The sequence below is a fragment of the Hibiscus syriacus genome, unplaced genomic scaffold (genome assembly GCF_006381635.1).
Source record: "Hibiscus syriacus cultivar Baekdansim isolate YM2019G1 unplaced genomic scaffold, ASM638163v2 tig00110647_pilon, whole genome shotgun sequence".
NCBI lineage: Eukaryota > Viridiplantae > Streptophyta > Magnoliopsida > Malvales > Malvaceae > Hibiscus > Hibiscus syriacus.
In genome coordinates, this window is record NW_024062811.1 from 294,655 (window position 1) to 318,440 (window position 23,786).

Consider the following 23,786-nt stretch of genomic DNA (forward strand, 5'->3'; position numbering starts at 1 on the left):
TCGTGGCATTTTATTATTATGTTTATAATAATAATACAAACTGGAATCTATAAGATAATATGAAAGAATTATAGAGTGACATTAGAAACCAATCCATATTTATATAAATTAATTTTATATATAGTTTCTATAAATATTTGAATATATTTATAATAAAATTTTATAAAACATATTTTAAAATGAATTTATTTATTCATATATTTAATAAAAATGTTTAAACTAATTAAAAATAATTTTAATATTTTAATAAATTATTTTATTATTTAGTCTATATTTATTTTTATAATATATAAATTAAAGTACTTTTTTAAATATAATATAACAATGTGTGATAAATTTCTATAAATTAAAATGTATATTCCTATTTGGTTATTTCAGACAATATTTATTATCTATTTATTTTTAAATTTAATATAAAATAATTATAAAATATTATCTTGTTAAATATGGTTAATGAATATTATTAAGATATTAATTAAAGAAAATAGTGCCAAATTTAGGCGAAATTGGCCAAATAATCCAGGTGGATTATTTAGCCCAATAGGCCACCTAAACTTTTAATTTGGGATATACGGCAAATGTAACATTGCCCATGGAACTCGTCACGTCGGGGTGACGAGTTCCATGGGATATAATTTTTTAAAGGATCGTGTCAAATGGGTCCCGCAACCCGAATAATTTTAATATATCCTCCGAGATTCGTCATTTTCGCGTGACGAGTTCCAATAAAAAATATTTTTTAAATTTTTAAAAGAAAAGTAAAAAAAAAGTATATTTTAATGCGCATGGAAATCGTCATGCCGGTGTGACGAGTTCCAACGGGTATAAATTTGAATTTTTTGGTTGTTGTTCAATAATCAATTTTTTTTAAATTTCTATGGAACTCGTCACGCCGATGTGATGAGTTCCAACGGAAAAAAAATTGTCTTCTCTTTAAGTTGTGCACATAATCTTCAATCTCTTACATAACACACTCCTTTCATATCTTACACAACAAACTCTTTTCATCTAACCAAAAATATTTCAAACAATGAGCAACAAATTCTTCATAGTTGTTCATTATAATGGCGTAATTTTACAAACTGGTGTTGGTGTTGTGTTTAAGTCACACATGCCCATCAATATGATTTTCCCTGTAGATGTATCTCATCGCCAAATGAAGTAAAAAATTGAGATAAAACTTGGAGCTTATGTTTCATGTTTAAGTTATCGGCACCTGATCTCCTCAAATTCAATGACATATGAAAAAGTTCAGCTTGCTGATGATGATGATGTTGCTGTTATGGTTGGACTTCATCAATCATCAAATAATAATATGGTGGAGATTACGTCGAAACCAGTAATGCAATTGATATTCCAACGTCATCAGTACCAGATCGAAGAATAGAAGAAGCAGTACCCTCTGAACCACATGCAAGTTATGGAGATGATAACCTTGTTGGACAGTTCAGTGAAAGCCTTGTTGAATTTAGCGAGGATGATGAAGATATTGTTCAGTTGACAGACGATGACGACACACCATTAGTTGATGAGTCCGATTTTTTTGAGGCTACTTCAAAGGGACAAGGTTTGGGTGTTGAGGGTGATGTATAGGAGGCATCTTTTTCACGATGTCAAAGATTGCAGAATGCTCAAATGTTTGGGCAAGGACAAACCTCAACATGAAATATCTCACCATGATTTGCCTCGGTCATGCAGTTGCAATGCATGACATTAACTACGATACTATATGGAATCCTGAAATGTTTGATATGCCAGAGTTATGTGCTGCCCACTGGGGTTCTTCAGTCGAGCGATTATCTGAGTTGACTATTGGGTCTCAATTTGAAACAAAAAAAAAGAGGCACAACTAGTAATCAATGAGAACTACGTCAAAGCTCATCTTCAATTCTATGTCGCGGAGTCGGATCAAAAGACTTATTTCGTAAGGTGTATATACCATGACGTTGGCTGTAAATGGAGGATACGAGCATCATACTTACAACGGAAGATGTTGTGGGAAGTCACAAGGTTCAATGCAGAGCACGCATGTACAATGACCTCCTTGACACAAGACCACAAGCATTTAGATTCGGATGTCATATGCTCTTATGTGAAACTGTTGGTGGAAAAAAAATCCAAGAGTGCCCGCTTCTGTGTTAGTGGCATCTATTCGAAGTACATTTGGTTATATTCCAACTTATTACAAGGCATGGATGGCTAAACAGAAATCAATGACCTTGTTGTATGGTGATTGGGATCAGTCATATAATGAGCTACCACGTCTGCTGCAAGCAATGAAATTTTTCATCCTTGGAACCATTGTTACGTACTATACTTATCATGTAGTCACGCTTGAGGGAGACATTATCCCCGGGAAGAGAATTTTTGATGGCTTGTTCTGGGCGTTTAAGCAGCTATAGATTTTGCAAATTCAAGTCGGTGACACTTTTCTGTATGGGCTCTACAGACACGTCTTGATGATAGCCGTTGCACAAGATGGAGACAAAAATATTTTCCCCATTACCTTCATCGTTGTTAAAAATGAATCGGAGGACACTTGGAATTTCTTTCTCTCTAACTTGTGTTCCCATGTTGTCACTCGAGATTTGGTTTACATGATCTCAGATTGGTCACTTGGGTTGTTAAGCACAAATTTTTGACCCGAAAATAGATGGACGCCTCCACATGCATATCATGCATATTGTATACGTCATATCGCATCGAATGCAATGAAGAGGTTTAAGCAGAAAAATATCAAAAAAGAGATTATCAACATGGGTAAGTACCTTAGCATTTGTCATTAATTATTTTTTCTTCATTAATGTTTTTTTCAATAACATTTAATTTACTGCTTTTTAGGGTATGCTTTACTCCAACCAAACTTCCGTGCACGGCTTGAAATTTTGAGAAGATACGGAGATGATTTGTATGAGTTCGCAGTTGAAATCCCTAGGGATAGATGGTCACAAACATATGATGTTGAAGCTCGACGTTACGACCATATGACTACCAACCTTGCTGAATGTATCAACTCAGTGTTGAAAGGGACTCGACATCTCCTTATAGCAAGTATTGTTAAGGAGACTTACTTTACGTTGGGTAAAGTATGGACAGAAAAATGTACACAAATTGATGCCACGATCAGCGATGGGAGAAATATGAAAAAAATCAAACATATGTGACGTCAATGTTTGTCCACAATTTTGCCATACTTGATTATGATTTCGTCGTCACACTAGCGTGACAAGTTTCATTGAAATTTTTAAAAATGTTCGATCGTTGAATAATGGTCAATCTAATGATCAAAAAATTCAAATTTATATCCGTTAAAACTCGTCAATCACACCAGCGTGACGAGTTTCATGAGTCCCAAAGGGTATATTAAAATTATTCGAGATGCGAGATCCACCTGATACCGCTCATAAAAAAATTATAACCCATGAAACTCGTCATCACGGATTGACTGTATTTATCCCGCCTCAAATTTACAGTCATTGTTGCGCCTGGATTATTTGGCTCGCGCGAGTAGACAAATTGGATCTTTGCCCACAATTTCTTCTGTATTTTCTTAGGGGGTTTCATCTCTTTTCCTTTGAATGGGTTTTCCAAATTCAAGCGTTTGTTTTAATGTTTGTTGCAGCTTCTTGACCCTCTACTTCTCCCAACCCCACCGTCGCAGGCTGAGCTTACCACCCTTCAATGTCTCTCTTCCCGTCCCCCGCTGTTGATCAATTCCCCAACGGCTACGATCATTGCCTTTCCTCCAAGCATGCTCTTGCACTCGGCGACGAGCAAGACGACGAGGCTCCCTTAGTTCTCTTCAGAATGCGAAAAGACGATCCCCGCCATCATATCCACCACCCAATAACGGCTGTTCATCCCTCGTCCAAGGCGCCGGTTTTCTCCTTCCCCGCTTCCCAGGTTGATTCCCACCCTTCTTCTTCTGCCAGCTATTCATCCACTCGCCTCCAATTCTTCATCTGAATGTTCTCTGAGGGCAACACCATGGTGGTCACGGCTAGTCCGGAGGACACGGTTAAATCCCTTCACGAACGGATTTATGTGATTATGGGTGTCCCGGTCAAGGAACAACGGTTAATCTATCGCGGGAAACAGCTACAACTGGAGCAATCCTTAGCGGATTATGCCATCCAAAATGATGCCAGCCTCCAACTCGTAGGTCGTATGCGATCCACTGACTACCCTCAAACCTAGCAGGTCATGGACGACATGGTTTCTCTTATTTTTCGCCTTTGCCGAGGAGAAATGGTACATTCCCCATCCAAGAGGATCAAAGATTGCTTGAACAAATTCTTCACAATTACTCCAAAAGACAACAACGACGCCGCTCATTCTCACTTGCTGATTTTTATGGCATCTTCAGCTCATGCCGCTTTGGGAATGCTTTATATGTCTCCTGTTAGCGGTAATAAGTAGTGTACTGATAGTTCAATAAGACATTTCTGAACTTCATGTAGGAGTGCCTTATCAAAAGAGCTGCCTTGTTATTGTACACCATTAGTGTTAGAGTTTTGCAGTTTACTTCGAAATGTTGTTAATGAGGATAGTTTGTATGCTTCTTGCCGGAGTACAGTGGGCACGTTGCTTGAAAGTTTTAGCAGTTCTCTGGCTTTACTGCTGCCGAAGATTGAAGGATTGATTACCATGAAGGATGTTTTCCCCTTTATTAGTGAGTTGGCTGGTCATTTAATTGCGGAGTTGGATTCTAGTTTAGATTCTACCACTAGTGGTGGACCATTATCAAGTGATGTCCGGGATTTCTCAACATTCTTGAGCCCTTTGAGGTCCATTTTTGAACAATTGGGTTCCCAAATTCCAGTATCAGTTGATTGGAAAAAGAAGGATTACTGCCATCCTCAGGAGATAGAGTTTCTTCATGCTATATTTAATGATTTGTTGTTTAAAATGGAAAAATGCCTTATCAGAGTGGAGGAAAGATTTGCAGCAAGAGAAAGCGGTGAAGATGATTTTTTTTCATTTAGGGTGGTCTCAATATCTTGCCATTTTGAAGGAACTGAATGGCATCTCCAAACTTTATCAGGGTGCTGAAGAACAATTTGGATGGTTTTGAGGAACCGTAAGTCCTCATTGTGTGCCTTGATAATTAGATCCACCAGGCGAAATGATGATCATCAAAGGCTACTTGAGCACAAAGATGTCACTGATTTTTGAATCCAGGAGGCATTTAGCTATGATGATGTTTCCTGAGGTAAAAGAAGACTACGAGGACTTGCATGAGATGCTGATTGACAGGTCTCACTTATTGGCAGAATCATTTGAATAAATTTCTCATGTGGACCCTGAATCACTTCATGCTGGTCTATTCATGGAATTCAAAAATGATGAAGCCACTGGCCCTGGTGTACTGAGGGGGTGGTTTTTCTTGGTATGCCAGGCTATATTCAATCCAGAGAATGCCCTTTTTGTGCCGTGCACAAATGATCGTAGAAGATTTTTTCCTAATCCTGGTAAGCTTCCTCTAAAATTCTGAACCTACTTTCTGTTAGTGAAGACTTCTTGCTGCTCTCTTTTTTCTTTCATTTCTCTTTGTTGGTGTTCTCTTGTTTGTTTGTAAACATGGATTGAGGCAGTAAAAAGGTAGAATTCTTGATGCCTGCCTTTACAACTTGTACTGGTTATACTGTGTTATGTGCAACTCAGTCTATGTCAAATTTAAAGCAAAAGAACTGGCTCATGTCAATTGTCAAATAACATGTTTGAAAGAAAGAAATAGTGCATCAGGATTTGCTTAACAGAATGTGAAAACAAGTGTTTTATAGTTAATAGATTTATAGTGTACTTTGTCGATATCCTTGATGACATAAAGAGATATTCTCATAGTCCTATTAAGTGTTGAGTTCAAAGCATGCCTGATTTGTTCACCTATCCCCCCCCCCAAGAAAAAGAAAAGAAAAGAAATCTTCCTTTACTAACTTTTAGCAAGTGAGACCCATGATTTATTTCCGAACTTCATTGTTTCTCGTGTAGAGCTGGTTCTTCTGCTCTGACCCTCAAGTATAAAATTCCTTTGATCAGCCATTCAAGGGTTCTAGATCTATAGTTTTCATTGGTTTTGGGCTGCATTACAACTAGTTGTTTCATTTCCAACCCAAGGATGATATTCTATGTAAACAAAATGAGGTTTTTTATTTGACTTCACTGTTGTAAGTTTTTTGTTGTGCTGTTCCTCTAATATTGGTCTATCTCTGCGATTTTACCCCAAATGTTTAGTACGTGGTTATACAAGATGTGTGTGCCATATTGGATATGGTACCTCACATTTTACACCTTCTCATCCCACCCGAAGGCTATATTTCATTATATACTATGAAACAACGACAATAGCTAGTTAGTAGCTTGAGTATTGAGTTGAGAAAGAGGTAAAGGGCCAGTGAGAATAAGGGAGTCCAAAATGAAGAAAGAAGTAAGGTTTCGAATTCGGTGGTAAACAAGAATTGTAAGAGCACTAAAATTGAGAGAAAAATAATATTGGATTCTTTTTTTTTATAGGAAGAATATTGGTTTCTTATTGAGATTTATGTGGTTTTTGGCTAACCTCACATGATGAAACATGTTTGCTTCTTTGTTGGATGATTCTAGTGAGTAAGACTTGTTATGTATAGTCAATCGAAAGTCAGAAAGGAAAATGAAGAAATTGAATAAGAGACAGGGAGCAGCTCTAACCAAATAAGAAAAGAAAGTAAAACAGTAAATGATTCAGAAGGTGATCATATTTGAAGAGAATAGGGAAACATGGAAATTGGGGAAGCTGTTAGGGTGCCCCACTAATTACAATGATGAAACAATTATTAACATACTAATATTGACCGTCAAACGAAAATCATGAATTGATTGTGGTGATAATGTTTAGTGGTAGAAGTGTTGGTGTTTGTGGGATTGAGCTTCTTGTATTTGAGTGCTGTGTGACTGAGATTGTTGCTGTTGGGTTTAAGTGAGACTATGGCTCATAACGAGGAATTTACATTGTGTAGGCGCATCTTTGTTGTTATTGAGGTGGGTTGATTGTTTAGGTTGTTTTTATTGTATTGAAGCTTTAATTGTAACATATTCATTGTAGTAAAGGATGATGATCATGAGTTTTTATATTGTTTAGTGCTGACTAAATGACAATTGTTTGTTGAGATAATTGCTGTGGAATGGTAGTTTTGAAGGATCTTTCATAAAGCTGAATAGCAAGCCAGAGCTGAGCATAGTGGATTTTAAAATTTTGGTTTTATGAGCTCTACTTGAAGAAAGAAAGGATATTCTTTCATTAGCTGGATGTGTCGTGACCTTTTGTTTTTTGTTTTGAGGCGAGTTTGTTGATTAAATTGATGATGTCAAAATGGTGAACAATCTTATGCTGATTCCGTGGTTGCTCTTAGGAGGTGCAGCTTATTGATCAATCAACAAAAGTTATTGATTTCAAGGTATATTTCTGTTAAAGTGTGAGGAGGGATAACCAGTTAAAATCTGTTGAGAAGTGAATGGATGCTTGATGCACTTGCAAATACGAGATTTGATCAAAAGAAGCATTGTACTGCCTGCTGGTGTTTGTTCATGTAAGGGGTCTCTTTTTGTGTTTTTGTGGGCCTTGATGTTGAATGCTCTTTCCTGTTTATATTTTCTTGCTGGAACACTTTTGGTGTTGGAGATCACTCTTTTTTAACAACTTTTTATTAATAAAATGATTGAATTAGCAAAAAAATTAAACCATATTTTGCGAAAACCTAAATAAAATACTTCACAAGTTACATGGAGCTCCCATTACACTGGCTCAAGTATATGCTTACTTATGTATTTCTTTCTATATGCAGCATCTAGGGTGGATCCTTTGCACCTCAAGTATTTTAGTTTTGCTGGTTGTGTGATTGCATTAGTATTGATGCATAAAGTGCAAGTGGGTATTGTCTTTGATCGTGTATTTTTCTTACAATTGGCTGGAATGGATATGTCATTGAAAGATAATACAAGAGGCAGATCCGTGCTTGTATAGCAGCTGCAAGAAGATTTTGGAGATGGATGCTGAATTTATTGATTCTGATGCTTTGGGACTGACATTTGTTAGAGAAGTTGAGGAGTTAGGATCGAGGAGAGTTGTGGAACTATGCCCTGATGGAAAAAACATTGCTGTAAATAGCAGTAATAAGCAGGAATATGTTAACCTTCTTATTCGTGATCGTTTATAACATCTATTTCTGAACAGGTAGATTATTTTTCCCAGGGTTTCGGCCATATTCTTTCTAACTCAATGCTCCAGAAGTTCTTTTTCAAAGGTTTAGAGCTTGATTGGATGCTGTATGGAACTGAAAGTGCCATTTGTGTTGAAGACTGGAAAGCACATACGGAGTACAATGGCTACTGAGAAAGTGATCCTCAAATAACCTGGTTCTGGGAGGTATGGACTAACAGGAATGTGTTTTACTAATACCATGGTCTATGTATCTGTGTTTTCTTTAAATCGAATTCTATATTATTAATTTTCATGCTACATGTCACACATATTCAGTTTTATTTTGAAAACATGGACCTATGGAACATGGGATGGATATTATTAAATTGGTTAGCATTATGCTACAACTAATTAGAGAATTGGAACCATAGGCTTTACTTCTGTCCTGCCTCTTTTTGATGGCTTGATTTTGTTGCAAATCACTAATTGAGATAAAAGGAAAGTGATAACGTGGGACATCTGCAATAGCTATAATTGTCTTTGTTTTCTTGGATATTTATTAATAGGCTGTAGTTGTATATTACTTGCTGTGATGAAACCTATAAGTTTGTGCTATTTTTGCCCAATAATTTACTTGCTCAAATTAAAAAAATGGCAGATTGTTAAGGAAATGTCAGCAGAGCAAAGGAAGGAACTTTTCTTCTGGACCTCAGTGAAGTATCTTCCGGTAGAATGTATCCGTGGTTTAGCCTCGCGGCTTTGTATTTGTAAGTCGACAGAGCCGTGTGAGCATCTTCCTTCTTCTCATACCTGCTTTTACCGGATATGTTTCCCACCATATCCCTCCATGGGCGAAATGCGAAAACGTCTTAACTTTATTACTCAGGAACACGATGGGTGCAGCTTTGGTGCCTGGTAAAAAACACCAAGTTATTATTGCATTTTGGGGGCGGGTGTTAACAGAACACGGAAAAAAATTGTTCAGGAGATGGGATCAATATGATGTAGTTAATTGTATTTTCCTTTTCCCTTATAGAGATGTCATTGTTTTCCTTTTTGTCCCCTAATCAACTATTTATATGATGTATATAAGCAAAGGGTTTGGGCATTGGGCAAGACAGGCGAATTGATGTAATTACACAGTGGTGCAATGACATCTAGACTTACAGAAATCCTTTAAATTTATGTCTGTAGCTTAGTTCTTTTAGTGAGGTAATCTGTAGCTTTGTTTTCTTTCTCTTCATTTCTTTTTTCTTCAAATTGAGATAAAAATAATAATTTTTCAAAGAAAACAAGCAATATTCAATTTCCTCGTTTTATCTTATCCAAATATATATTTAAATAAAGAGAGAAGGACGTTTTCTCTTACTTTTATATCGCTTTCTCACATCCATGGATTTGAACCTAGGACGTCAATGAATAATAACAAGTTACCACTAAAATAGTTAAAATTGCTAGAATCAAGCCCTGAATATTACAACACATATATGATACTGTATAAAATATATATGCCGTAATACAAACTTAGTAGAGATCACATCACACCATATCAAACTCTTCAGGGAACCCAAACAATTCAAACCATACATCAATCACCATGGTATGTAACGTGCACGTGTTGATCCTTGACTCAATATATATATATCGAACCCCAAATAGAGCGAAAAGAAAGAAGAAAAACACCTCGTCACACATCCGTCTTCCATAGTTAAAGTAAACAAATAACACTCGCAATAGAAGAAACACAAGACTCTTTATCCCCTTCTCTACTCCGCAGCCTTTTCAACTGGAACTTTCTCAGAAATTCCCTCCTCTGCCGCAGCTTCCGTCTCTTCCTTCACTTCTTCTTCTGCAACTGTTTCGGCCTTCGCCTCTGTTGTATCTTCTTTCTCATCATCAGCGGCGGCTGCCTTCCCTTCCTCTTCAACTTTGGCTTCTTTGGTATCATCTTCCTCTTCAACAGGGGCTTCTGTTTTGCCTCCTCCTTTGGTGCACTCTCATCAACCAGGATTACCTCCGCTGTCTCCTTCTCCGGCAATGCCGTTGATGTTTGTTGAACCTGCAAGGGAAGGCCTGCATATCATTGAAAATAAATGACGGGTTAAGATATGCTGTTATAAATTAAACTTATATAATTCCAAGCAAATTTCATTACCTCAACACTGGCCATTTGGAATGATTAGGCAAAGCAAAGCAGAAGAAAATATTAAAGAAATGGAGAAGAGGAAGGTCTTAAAAGTGCTCTGAGGGAAGCGAATGGATGGAGAGGTATTTATAGGATGTAAATGGCTGATTTTAGTAATATAAAATAATTGGAGGATTACAAGTTGACACACTCTGGACATTACCATTGTTCATGTTCCTACTCTTCCCATCAATAAAGTATTCATTTGATAAGGTTTCTGATATAATTATATTCATGGAGGCCATTAATTACGTCTTTATCTATATATATGTATATATATTATGATATGAAATGAAGCATGCTGGGTAGGCTTTTGCAGAACCTAGAAGACATGACATGCAACATGCAAATAATCTCTCATAAATATGTCGATTATTTGTATTTATAAGTATATCAATTTGGCATTTTGAATGGCATCAAAAGCCAATCTCCTTCTATTTTTTTGTTCTGTTCCTCCAAGAAATAATTATTGTTAGTACATGTTTTAAACCAAATAATTTTAAAAAATAATAATTAGTTAAGCAATGAATGAATGGACCTTCCAAGAATTAATAAAATGAAATGTAGACAACAATGAACAAAGAGGGTAGGAGTGAAGGTCTCAAATTAATGTTGAGTTTGAGCTTGATTAAAATTAAGGTTACTTGATTGGTTTTGATTAGATGTATCCGTGATGTCTGTAAATAAGGAAATGGATCAATGGGCAAACAAAAGAAGGAAAGGGCAGGCAAGAGTATAGGACGGTGGCAAAGCAACCAAAAAGGTCCCACTCTCCCAACTCATATTGAAAATTTGCTGGTTTTTTCCATATGGTTTCCACTTTGGGAAGATGGGTCATGTGAATGATGCCTCTCTGCTTTTATCCCAGCCCTCCGATTTGCCACGCACCATCCCCACGTGATCCTGTCCTCATTAAAAGCCATTTCCACCCTTCCTTTTATTCCAAAACATCATTTCTTCAAATCTCCACAAACGTTTACTTTTAAGTTTACAGTGAATTCGTGTTCCTTTTACTACATCATGTTACATGTTTTTCTGTCCAACTTGTTCTAGGCACTAGGAACCTTTGAGTAACTCACTTGCTGAAAGTGGTTTCAAAATCTAGACCATATTGTGAAAATTATTTACAGCACAAATTAGTCTGAAATTCGAAAAAAGACGATTCGGTTACATCTTATTGATTTAATTATTGCCAAGACCAACGCTACTGACGTTCATGAAAACGTTCGGTGTTTGTGTGCCTCATGTGACACGGGGTAAGGAAACGAGTTATTCAGCTTTGACGAATAGTTGATGATGATATATCAACCGGTTTGATTTTATGGGTCGCGACCAGGCTCGTGAGTACCTTTTGAGCTTCTTTTTACGATTCAACAAGTTGTTCCTCTAAACATGCACATCCAGCTAGCATAGCAAGACCCTGTGGACCGATGCTCAGTGAAGGAATGAATAGTACAATCTATCTTAAAAAATTATCAATAATAATTTTAAAACCAATCTGCAGCTTTTGCTTGCTGCAAAGATATTATAAAGTTATGGGCCAACAAGATATTATAAAGTTTCGGATCACCATTATAAAGTCAGCCGAATGCAATACTAATGATTTGGGTCTTCAAATAATTCAGACAACATGATGACGGTTAGTAGAAACTGAGGGTACAAACATTAAGTCATCCCCCATGGTTGACAAAGAAGCTTCCCTATATCTATATATATTATCAAGACAAAAAAAAGTTATGAAGCAAGTCTTCTTGCTTCTAAAGCCTAAAGACATGGTTCCTCAGGTATTTCATCTATCAGGCAAACTTCACCTCAACCACCCTCTTCTGAGAGCTGGTTATATGTTCCAGTGGTGTTCACCTGATGAGCTTTTTCAACACTGCTTCAGCCCGAAGCTCAAATTTAGGGAGTGCCCCCTCATGTTGTACAATGTCAAGATCATCTTTCTCAGCACCCAGGCTCTAATAACAATGACAATCAACGGATTAAGGAATCAAGCAAAATCCTTTTTATTCTAAATTTCTTTACAGAATGCTTTATAAATTTAAACTATTCAACCAAATAAAAAAGGCAATGCCTTCCAGAATACATCTATTATCACAAAAAAGGGATATCGATTTCCTAAATTTAAACCAGATATCAACCACAAAAACAGTTTGGTTCATTGCACGTAGTTGTAATCATTTTCCTTGTTGATTTGATTACTTAGCAGAGTAAAAGGGTACAGGAACACAACCTGGGGATGCTGAGGAAGCACTGGCTGAAATTCCTACCACAAGGATTCTCAACAGGTAAATATCAAACCCCCAAAGCATGGGCGGTTCTAAATTTGGATCTTTACTAAAAAGTTGATCATTCATGATAATGCCTCAAAAAGACAGAGACAAACATTTTTTTATGAAGAGCCTGTCCCACATTTACATCAGGGCAAACCTATTTGAATCTGGCAGTCCAAGCTGCACAGAGATTAGAGGCACAAAAGATTGTGGTAGCACACTGATGGGGCAGTGTTGGTTCATCATCATGGGAATGGAATTCCAAATTCCCCGTCTAAACAATCTCCTAATTGAATTGCAAGTATTGCGGACAAGATCAATCATTAACAAACTGCCCAGCCCACAGCAACAGCAATCATTTTTCCCTTGGCTAAAAGGCTAACAGCCATGTGTAACCAACATTTAAGATCACACTAGTCATTCTCCTAAGAGATATAATAAAGAATACTTAGTCAATTAAAAAAAAAGATGGATACAATATCAAAAAACTTTGTGCCTCCACAAAAAAAGCTTGGGGATGAGTGCATAACTGTATGTATATAAGGAGGCAACCAGTGTTCCCTGTATGACCAATTAAATTATAAGCTCAAGGACTCTTTGGAAGAAAAATTGTACAAACTCTGAGGCTGAAACCCGTAATTTTTATTATTCTATGTTCCCTACTAAATACCATTTAAGGTGTCGTCCTAAGCTTATCTACGGAAACAACCCTGAGAAACTTGAGTATTTCAAAAGTATTTCAACTAACCTATGATCAAAGTGTTAATATCTTTGATAAAAATTCTATTTTGCTTCACATGCTACTTGTGGAAAATAATCTCCATTAGAAGACAAAAAATAACAGGGATTTGACTAATATAATACCTTTGATGGATCAAAACCAAATCCACTCATCTGCATCATTCGTTGTGTATCATACATTGCTGTTAAAAAAGAAAAAAAAATTACAACTTTCATTATAAAACTAAAATCCAAGAACTGAAGAAAGTGCTGATTGCTATCTAATATAAAATATAATAGAAAGTTTATGATCCAACACTAACCATTTTCCTCTCCTAGAATCAGACTAAATAAACCCCTCAAGCCAAACAAATTGAGGAAATACCTGGATATGAAAAAATTTGTCAATAATTGGTGTAATACTTAGTCAAGAAAGTATCTCAGAAAAGAAGAGATCATAGAGGGAAAAACACAATTAAAAGAAAATTTATAAAAAGCTTCTTGCATACAAAATAAGACCAGTACCATGAATGGCTACTAACATAGCTCACATCAACTGTGCTAAGGTCAATTCCATTCTGCAACATTGATCTAAACCTCTGAGTCAATGGGAAGGGTATTTTGGCTGCAAGAGAGAACAAATAGAAGAGGTAACCACATTATCATTAATAACAGCACAATAGTACCAATAAATAAAAATCATAATAACACTAACATGATCACTTAAGTTAGACTTTGATTGTCACACAACAAAAGATTGTGTCCATCACCATGCAGAAAGAATGAAAATGGAACAGATCCAATCAAATAGGGAAGGGGTTAACTTTGGAAAATTCAGTATATCAGATACATGAAATCAATTTTGTACACAGATCTGCAAATTCAATCTCAAATGTAGCATGAAAAAGGAAAATACTAGGAAATTTGGAACTAAAACAATAGTAAAGAGCCAGACCTGCAACAAATCCAGAGAAGAAGAAGTTGACCCATGCAAAAGTGAGAGTCTGACAACAGCAACAGGTTTATAAAAAACAGTAAGTTCTATAACATGAGCAATTACACCAAAGCATACGAACACCAAACGTGAAAGCACCACAAAAATACCTGAGGTATAATCATAGAGAGATTTTTCTTCGTCATATCCGTAGCCATGTTAGGGTCAGAGAACATTTGAGCTTGAGCATTTTGAGCCTACTCCTTGGGGACAAACAGTAATCCATTTTCCTACAAAGTGCCTTAAAATTAGCTTTAGTTTATTCCTCTCTGAGAAGGAAACGAACTTACAATTGGTGGATTCTTTTCATCAATTTGAACTGATTTTAACAAAGCTATCCATAGCCTATTGATTAGTAGCAATCCCAACAAAATAATAATTCATCTACGGCTAATGAGCAATCGGCTAACATCACAATAAGCTCTAAACAAAAGAAGAAGAAAAATAACAAAGTTAAAAAAAGGCAATTACTAGTAATAATTGTGGTCACAAGTGTTATAAAAGAAGAAGAAGAAGAAGGCAATCCTCATTGCTGAAATAAACCCTAAGTGAGCGGAAGAACTAGGGAGGGATAAAATTAGCAGCAGCTCCCAAATTCCGAGCCCGAACAATTACTTGCCTGGAAATATAAATTCGGGAATTGATGAACCTGAGACCTATTTATCTTTTCCGAATTTTCGTTATAAAAAAGAAAAAAAGAAGAAGAAGAGGTGGGAGAGAAATACCCCTCTTTGACGATCTTAGGATCAGGAAGTTGAGAGGAGCGCATAAGCTTAGAAACGAAATAGCGGAGGATGCCAATGAGAACCATCACCTCACCACCGATAGGGGTATCAGCACCCAATCTCTGATAGCCGTATCCAGCACCAGATCTTCCGCCATCACGACTACTTCCTCCTACGACGAGAACAAGAGTTCCACTTATTTTTGTCCCTGTGCTTCTTTACATGTATCCAATTGTTTGAACCTTCTATTAAAATAATATTTTTGTTTACAAGGGTAACATTATACAAAAGGTTACTAAAGTATTAGTAACTTTGAAAAACCGATATAGACTCGAGAGGTTTTTCTTTGAAAAGCGTTTCGAAATGTGAGGAGTCGCTACCAATCATTTAAGGTGTGATTGGAACACCATAAAAACTGGGTAATTTTCATAAAATATTTTATTTTTATCAAAATATCAAGTTTAAGGTCTAAGAAAATCCATAAATCATGTTCGGCAGTCAGTTACGCTTTGAGAATGATTAACACCCCTACAAGCACCTAAAAATTGGTACCTAGTTGATTACCCTATATTTAAAATTAAAAATTTTGAGTTCAATCTTTATTTAATTTAAAAAGCATTACAGATGCAAAAGTTGAAAAGGGTATTCATTTATTGAGACCGATAACATTCGCCCCCTAGCATAAACGCGGGAGATCAACTATTGTGTCTAATAACTGAATATTGTCTCGTTTTTAGAAAATCATGATACAATCTTGAAAAGGTATCGACTTATTTAGGGAATTACCTGTACTCACCCCCTGAGCATACTTACGGAAGATGTACAATTAATTCCCTAATAAGTGAACATTGTCTTAAGTTTAAAAATAATGCAATTAAACAAATTTTTATTTAATCCTAATTAAGCTAAGGTAAATTAAGGTTTTTTCTAACTTAAGATGTCAAATTATAAAATTAAAGGAACCTAGAAACTCAAACCTAAAAATATAGGCTCTAATATTAATCCTATTTGATTTTAATAAATTATCGAATCGAATAATCAAGATGGTCCCTCGAGCATTTAGGCGAGAGTTAACTCGAATTATTTCCTAAATTTAAAGGACTAGATTGAAATCTAACCTAAAGTAGAGGTTCTATTTAACCTATTTAATTATGTCAAAATTAAAGCACTAATCGAAGTTTGGGGACTAAAAAGTTAAAATCTAAAAATATCGATCTCTAAAAGATCTAAAAGCTTAGGCCCTAAATTAATAATTTCTAAAGTTGAAGACTAATTAAAAATCTAATTTTTATCTAAATTATTAAACCTAAAGTATTTTTAGAAAATATTAATTTTTAATAAATTTTAAAAGTCGAGCAATCGATTCGAGTAATCGGGTATCTTATGCAAAAACTCGACTCGAATTACTCCCTAATTAATAACTACAGTGTTGTCCTAATTTCTAAGCTTGATTCGAATATTAGTCTAATTTAAAACTAAGTTTAAGAATTAAATTATGAAATTAAATTAATAATAAAACTTAATTGAAATTAAAAAATAGCATAGAAATAAAAAACTGTATAAAAATAAAAACATAAAATAAACATAAATTAAAGGACCTAATTGCATAAATATAAAATAACAACGACTAAAATGCAAGAAAATAAAAGTTAATAACTAAATATGAAATAAATAGTGATTACAATGCAAAAAATAAAATAACAGTAGCTAAATCAGAATTAAAAGTGACTAACATGAATAAATTGAAAATATCACATCTAAATCATAATAAAATAAGAAGCAGAGTCCAAACTGTGGCTAAAATGACATAAAACAATAGTGACTAAATTATAATAAATCAGAATAATAATAGTGATTAAATTATAATAAATCAGAATAATAATAGTGATTAAATTAAAATAAAATAAAACATAATGACAAAAGTGCAATAAATTAGAAATAAAAGGTCCAGCGACTAAAATGCAACAAATAATAAAACAGAAGCTAAATTATAACGAAAATAATGATCAAATCGAAAGTTAATAAAATTAATATGCATATTCGAAATAAATAACAAAGTAAATGACCATAGTGCAAAAGAAGATAAACGACGGGGGGCTTAAAGATGATTTTACCCTGAAAGTGAGCAAAATGCAAGACTCGCTAAACTCGGGAGGACCTGAAATAAAATTTGACCCTAAAATTAGGTGGACAAAGCAAAAATTAGAATCTGGGGATCTGGTGCGTGATTTACCCTTTTTATAAAACAGAAAATTTTTCCCTCCCTTTTACGTAAACAGCCGATGAGCATCCTAAGCTTCCATAACTCACCTCGGCCACCGTTCACCGGCCCCCACACGCCGGCCACCGGGCCGGTGATCAACCTACACCCACCGGCGACCTTTACCACGACGGAGGAGGACCGGCCAAGCCCCTTGAACTGCCGGCAAACCTCCTCGTCATCTTCCTCTCTCACCCCATTCGGCGGCCTCAAAGTCGAGCCTCGACGACTGTCACCACCCCATGCTCCGACCGGCGACCGAGCCAGCCGAGGGAGGCTAAACGAAGGTCGAAATGGCCAAACTCTTCTCGCTCTCATTGCTCTCTTGACTAAAGCCCCCACCAAGGACTCCCACGAGCTCACTTCCGGCCACCTCAGCCGGCCAGCTAGGCCACGAACCGGCGTCTCTCACACGCCGGCCACCGCTCAATGGTGGCCACACCACCTGCAACCCATGAACCCACGAAAACCAAAAGCAAAAAGAATGAAAAAGGAAAGAAAAGAAAGCTAAAAATGCAGAGAAAAACAAAGTTCAAGAAATCTGTTTTCATTCCCAAATTTTTGGGGAAGAGGGGAAAAGGGGGTATTTTAGCTCGGTTGGTTTTGGGTCCGGGTTTCTATTGTTGGGACTGAGTTATTTGGGCATTTTGGGTCTGGTTTAAAAATGCTTACAGTATCATTTAGACATATCCATGTCATTAACTTTTCATTCTTAATCCAATTTGTATTAATGAGTAAGACGAGTATGTCACGTTCTACGATCACACCTGAACATTATTAACGATAATCACCGTTAAACATCATTAATTTAATTTATAAAAATTTAAAATGCTAAATGACTCGATGTATAATTTTAAATTAGTTAAAAATTTAAAGATAAATTATTTAAAATAAGATATTAATTATATTAGTTTTCATAATCATTTACTAACAATAAAAAAATTATAATTTACCTTTTAAAAATTATTTAAAAAGATTTAAAAATAATTAATATTTTTATTTTAAATTTTTATAAATTAAATTAATGATGTTTAACGGTGCTCGTAGAGTATTGTAAAAATTTTCTATAAAATATTTCTAATAATGTCTTTGAAATTAAAAAATAATTTTAAGGTTAAAATAAAATACAAATGCTAAAAGAAAGCAATATCAGTTATTCAAATATATGAGCAATTGGTTTATTGGGCAGTTATTAAAATTTCTTTGTTTCATGGTGGTGGTGACCACCACCCTGTCATTTTTTATCGTATTTTAATAATAATTTCCCTTGACTCTTGTTATAGTAAAGGATATTATGATTATTGGTGTTTTAACTCTTGGTGTAGATTTTTTATTGGTCATCTTCTCTGTTAAGGGGAGATCGTTTTTCCGTTGGTCATTTTGGTTTTTCTTTAAATTTCTCTCTTCCATGTTTTGATGCTCGAAGTTGTTAGTGTGTTCAATTTATGTACGACGTTGCTCCACTTGCTAATTATTTTGTTTATTATGCTATCACTAAGCAATCATTATTTTTGCTCCATTTGTTAATGATTTTGTTTATCAGACTATCACTAAGCGGTCATTGTTGTATTTTATTTTCGATAGTCTTGATTGTATTTGTTAAATCTATAATTGGCAAGACATTTGTTGATACAACTTTCGATAAATGAAATATCTTAGTTATTTTAATATATATATATATATATATATGATCAATTATTTAATGGACAACACCCTATAAAGTTCCTCCTAAAATAATCCAAAATTGATTTAACAATATTTTCAGGTGAAACAGCAAATAAATATAATGTTAAGAAAATATTATAAAAATTGATTCGACCTATTTAATAAATACTTGCACTCAACTCAAATAGCAGATGAGGACAGTGAATCCCAAAATTATGGCGCAATTTCTAAACCCAAACCATCACGGGTCATCGTTCTCGAGCCGAACCCATCACCTAACGGCCTCCCGCGATGAAATTGTTGATCTTATTGGAGCTCTCTGCCTCAGAATCTCGAATGCGATGCCAGATATTCTCATATGAACATGGAGAGGTAGCATCAGAATTCCACACTGTCATCAATCTATATCTTTCCCCCCCCCCCTTATTTTATTCCGGCCATTTCATGTTTGATTGCAAAGAATGGACTAAATCTTTTGGATAGGTTGGTTACAACTCACAAGTTTATGATTTTATAGCCGATTGTTTGTTATTAGAATTGGCATTGACAGCCCTAGATATTGAAAACAATCAACTAGTATGATTCAAAGAATTTGTCCATTTACTCTAATTCTTATTCACTGTTCAAGTACTTTGTACATATATTTTTACTGGTTCAAGATTTGGTCGGTCCAATATTTTCGAATTCTTCTTAACCTGTCAATAATATATACATTCTTTCTGTACATAATTGCTCAAATCATAAATCTTTAAAGAAATATTCCAAATCCATTCGATAAATTCTCTTATAATATATTAATATGTTAAAAAGGAAGAAGCATTTTGAGAAAAAAAGGGTGACAACGGCAGGTTTAAAAATTTAAAAATAGGGTCCAAATTTTTAATGATTTTTTTAAAAACAAAAATGGATATGCAAATCTTTTTATTTTTCTCTTTAATGATAATTGGGTTTCAGTAGTAGTACCCAGAAACACCTTTCTAATTTTGTGTAAATTAATGAATGAGTTAAAAGTTGATAGGTTATTAAGAAGTTTTGTTTCTTTTCTTTGTCACGGACTACTGGTAGATGAGGTATATTAATGTCTTCACCTGCTAAAGTTTCATCTTTAGGGAAGCAGGGAGTCAGCTGGAGAGCTCAAAAATCTGTTACTCATCGGGAAAATTGTCGTATCACATCTAAGTAAGTTAGTTGTTGATTATATGTATTATGAGGACAGAAAGAGATGGAAGCAACGTGCAGGAAGCATTTGTTTTGCTCACGTCCGGTTCCAGAGGTAGGCTTCTCAATCAATACAAACCAGCTAATCACTAATCAATTATAAAATTGAGTATTTTCTGTAACTATGCATAATTGATTCAACTGATGATGGTTTATCCACGAATCAGGCTATCATTATTATTAATATTATTTGCATAATAATCAGGCTATATTAAAATCACGACATGCAGGGATTTCTATTTTCGTGTAATCCTTCTGCGTGTCCTTCCAGTCAATATTGGAATTATTACATTTATCCACAAGTTGAAATGGAGATATGAGATTAAGACTTGACGATTGGAAGTACTAAAGTTTGAAAAAGAAGGATAAACTACATGGAGACCAATGCCTCCTTCCACAAAGGGTTCATAGCAGTCAGCATAGGCTATATGATAGACGTAAAACCCTGTCATTGCCAATTCTAATCGCATCTTTTCTAATCATTTACATGTCTCTGAGAAAAGGTCAAAAGCCATATATTATTAAACAAAGGGTCGACGCAATCTAGGCTGTAATGCTGTTATCTCTGCCATCTACTAACTTTGTCCGGTTAAATAATAAATTTTTAGAATCCAAAAACCCGTCCTCTAATCGTGGTCTTCGTGGAAGCTAACTGCAGGAGTGGCCTTCACGATCTGTCCACTTCTTTCTCTTTCTTTCTTTCATTTCATGAGTATGCATATTTTCGGATGGCTACACGACTCTTCCTCGAGTGTTTTGAACTTTCCCTCGACGAACCCCCCATATCTCTTCTCTTTTTCTTTTTTCTTGGCGTCTTTTCTTGTTTGAAGGGTTATCCCATTCTTTCCTTGGTATTTGGTTTTTGTTTACCTTTCTGGGATTCTTTGACCCATATTTTAATACTATAATTATAATTTTGTTTTGTTTTGAATTGGGGTTCCCTCATCTTTTGTTGTTTTCTTCTGAGATTCTTCCTAGACCCTAGTGTTTTTTTGGCTTTTCTGTTCTGTTCTTTTGCGCTTTGGGCAAACTCTGTTAGTTTTTGTACTAGTAGTGTTATATATATATATTCTTGGTGAGGGATTTTTTTTTGCACTCTTTTCTCTTTGTACCTGTTTGATGGGCAGTTGATGTCTTAGGCAGTTGGTGAGGATCCGAGTTCCAAGAGCATGGGGTTTGACAAAGACGGAGCTGTTGTTGACAGTGAAGCTTCAGAGACAAAAACAACATCAAAGATGCCTGCAAACGGTGAAGGACAACACCATGGATTCAGTATAAAAGCTAGCGAGACTTGCCTTTGTCCAACTGAAGGCGATGATGATGATGATGATGATGATGAAGATGAAGAGAGGGAGATTGAGTTGGGCCCTAAGTGCACCCTTAAAGAACAACTCGAAAAGGATAAGGTTGGCTTCCTTCATATTTCAGTTCCAATTCTTTTTCCCATCGTCTTTTAGTGCTTATTATCTTTCTTTTCTTTAAATTTGAGGGTTCAGGATGACGAGAGCTTAAGAAGGTGGAAGGAACAACTTCTTGGGCTGTTGATTTCGAGTCCGTTGGAGGTTTGATTTCTCTTACTACATCTCTCTCAGTAGTTTCCGTTTTCTGCTGTTTCTTTCTTGTTTCACCTCCCAAGCAATGTGTATGCATTTCTCCACCTGCAAACCCGTAGAAGTCTAGGAAAAAGAAAAGAAGGTTGCCCTTTCTTTGCGTCCTGACATTTGCTTCAATTGTTTATGATTGTACAGAAAAGCTGGAACCTGATGTTAAGATCCTGAGCCTTGCAATCAAATCGCCCGGTAGGCCTGATATGGTACTTACAATTCCGGAGAACGGTAAGCCTAAAGGTTCGTGGTTTACCTTAAAAGAAGGAAGCAAATACTGCCTGAAATTCACTTTCCAAGTGAGCAACAACATTGTATCTAGACTCAAGTACACTAACATGGTTTGGAAAACTAGTGTCAAGGGTAATTCCTTTTTTTTCTTTCTCGGTTATTCATATGAAAGAATTATATTATTTTCTATGAACTTTAGATTGATGTTCTTCTCCATGAATTATTGTACCAGTCGATAGCACGAAAGAGATGATAGGGACCTTCAGCCCCCAGACAGAGCCTTACACACATGAAATATCTGAAGAAACAACTCCATCTGGGATGTTTGCTAGAGGATCTTATTCAGCTAGAAGTAAGGTAAAATAAACAAAAATTCTTTTCTTTGTTATCTGTTATACACCATGATTGCACAAAATGGTTTAAGCTGCTGCTAGCATGAATCTTGTTTGCTGTTTTTTATTTTATTATCACAAGCTTGTGACTTTCTTGTCAGATGGGTGTCAAAATTGTGTAGGTCATGCACTCATCTGTTTGAAAACCAAAAATACCAAATCACTATTTTGAATTAAATTTTCACCAACAGGCAAGAACCCATATTGATAGTGTCACCATCCAGAGTAATGGACCTTAACAATGGTTTCAGTTCTTGAGCAATGCTATGTACAAGAATTAATACACTAATAAAGATCTCATTAATGAGTTGTCAGGATCCATGTGAAACAGGCTTTTAGGATTCAAATTTGTGGGTCATCTCATGTAGTAGACAATAGACATCAAACCACAGTTGAAATTTTGTACAATCTTGAGGCCTTACTGATTTTTGTTTTCATTACTCTTTTTTCTCTGCTTGCAGTTTGTTGACGACGACAACAAGTGCTACTTGAAGATCAACTACAGTTTCGACGTCCATAAAGAATGGCAATCGTAGACGACATACGAATGAATCATTTACAGTTAAATCGGTTTGCTCGTGTCCTTTGTTTGTCAAGTCTCCTTTAGATGTAACTATTTGCCACCCATATCATGTGTGAGTGAGAATAGGAATCATCACAATGAAAAAGAGTTAATCAAAAAGCTTCCTGTTTTACCTGAATCCGAGTTGTAGTTAGACAGTAATTTCTTTAGGAATGGATTAATAAAACCTTCCTTCATGTGATCCGCGATGCAAATCTTGCATTGTGATAAGCTTCATATATCTTCCATTTGGATATTTCAAACTTGAAAATAATGACGAAAAATTTCAGATATCTTTCAAATAAAGGGTCTTTCTTCTATCGTTGAGCAACAAACAAATAATGGCCTACTTCCAAAAAGGTTTGTCATTTGTACTGCTCTTCTTTGATGGAAAGAGTCTCCCAAATCAATTCTCTTTCCGATCATGGACACTTGCAGCAAACAAAAAAGATTCTTAGCACCCAATGTAATTGGTTCGGAATTTTTTAATGCTGAAAGCATAACAGAAACTAGAATTCTAAGGGCACGTATTAGAGGTAATCTTAGTAACTTGGATTTCACCTCCTTCCCACACCTTGCCTGTCTAAATCTATGTTCCAACATTCTCTCTGGTCCTATCCCACCCGTGCTGGACTCGCTTTCAAAGCTCACCCATCTCAATCTCTCCATTAACTATCTTTCTGGTTCTCTTCCTCTTTCATTAGCCAACCTCACTCGGATTTCACTGCTTTATGTGGACAATAACTTGATCAGGCTCAAATTACTTGAGCTCCATAAC

The 23,786-nt window shown here is 35.6% G+C and overlaps 1 long non-coding RNA gene and 3 pseudogenes across 1 annotated transcript; 2 read left to right on the forward strand and 2 right to left on the reverse strand.

Moving 5' to 3' along the window:
- Positions 1-1,245: 1,245 nt before the first annotated feature.
- LOC120137038 lies at positions 1,246-23,262 on the reverse strand. Its single transcript, XR_005517404.1, has 3 exons — positions 23,197-23,262; positions 19,394-19,403; positions 1,246-1,259 (listed from the first exon to the last, which is right to left on the reverse strand). It is a non-coding gene; the product is annotated as an uncharacterized LOC120137038 (long non-coding RNA).
- Positions 3,528-9,303, forward strand: LOC120137035 (annotated as a pseudogene).
- Positions 11,894-15,281, reverse strand: LOC120137037 (annotated as a pseudogene).
- On the forward strand, positions 21,350-23,194 carry LOC120137036 (annotated as a pseudogene).
- Positions 23,263-23,786: the final 524 nt, after the last annotated feature.